The sequence below is a fragment of the Neodiprion pinetum genome, chromosome 2 (genome assembly GCF_021155775.2).
Source record: "Neodiprion pinetum isolate iyNeoPine1 chromosome 2, iyNeoPine1.2, whole genome shotgun sequence".
NCBI lineage: Eukaryota > Metazoa > Arthropoda > Insecta > Hymenoptera > Diprionidae > Neodiprion > Neodiprion pinetum.
Window position 1 is genome coordinate 22,881,436 of NC_060233.1, and position 1,550 is coordinate 22,882,985.

Genomic DNA, 1,550 nt, shown 5'->3' on the forward strand with positions numbered 1-1,550 from the left:
TACACACATATATAGAGCAATAAGGAAAATCAGGAAAATGAGCTATGGCTCAATTTCTGCTTGTTGAATTGTAGCAAGTGTAGCCGAATGCATTCTCAGATGGAATACCCTGAGGGAACGTTGTGCGAGACAGAAGAGGATAGCAGAAGCAGTGACAAGAAGTGGAGTTGGGGCTTTTATGAAAACGGAGTGGCTACATTGGAGCGCAATAAGCTTTTTGAGCTCTCACGTGCGCTTGAGAAAGTGAGTTTTTCTATCTAGAAATTATTTATAAAGTACTACAAATTTTTACTATAAGATCAGTATGTACCTAGTATTGTTTTTTTTCCACGTGTTATGTATTCAATATGGAAATTTACCGTCAGGTTCTAATTTTTTTAAATATCTATATACAGATCCATCGATAACTTTCAGCAACCGGCTTGCAACTCTGGTAGTTCTTCGTCTATCACGTTAACATTGACATCTTCGAATCGATCTAATTGATCGCCTACGGAAGATGACTCGGAACCAGCATTGCCTGTAGACATTACGGCAGAATCATCGACGTGTTTGAATCATACAAATCCCGCCTCACAGTTGTCAGAGATTTCTAACATCCGGATACTCATCTCATGCTCTCCGGAAATGCAATCAACGTCTAGTAGACTAAGCATCGCGAACACGAAATCTGCGGCGTCCTCCTTGCGCTATTTTGGATCCGCTGGTCGACGTAAAATGCAAAAGCCTAATGAAATCATGGAGACGTTCAAGGACAGCTTAGTGATCTTGAGAGAAGCTATGAATGCATCAGCTGCTCAAATATCGCCAAGTGATCCTGATGATCTGATCAGGCAGAGCGTCACAGTCTGCTTGAAAAAGAATGCGATACAAAAAAATGTTTAGAGACCTTATTCAGAATTGCGAGGAGGCCAACTTGGACGATTAGTTTATCAATACTGTAACATGTCGAGGGATCAATTCCTCACCAAATAAAATAAATACATTAAATTAGAAATTAGAAATTTAATCACATTTCAACTGGTTCGTTATTCGGCAAAAATGAGCCTCTGCTGTAATTGGACGACATAATTTTACCACTGTATCCACTGATCCATTCACGAAATCTCTGAGGATATTTTATTGTCAGTTGCTTCAGCTGTTGCATTACTTGCCCTCAATCTCGGACCTGCGATAATAGCGCCATTTTCATCAGCGACCACACGTCGCTATTCATCAACCACGATGTCGCCGTTAGGTAATTCACTATCAATAAAGTTGGGTGGACAGTACTGTTGAATAAGTGATCGCTTACGGTTTTTCGAATGAAGTTGTGAAGGCAAATTGCGCACTCTATAATTTTCTTCGTATTTTTAACTGAAGCACATATTAAGTAATTAAATATCGCAGTGTCTTGCGAAACATTTCGTTCACCGTATGGTTTCGTCACATATGGCTTGAGGGGCAAATGCTGCATCCCCGACCAGAAAAAGGGGCATTTCAATGTCTGTCCTAGGCAAGAAATTTGAAGGAGGAACTTGTAGAGAGTTTTCTGCTAGGCGTTTTCCCAA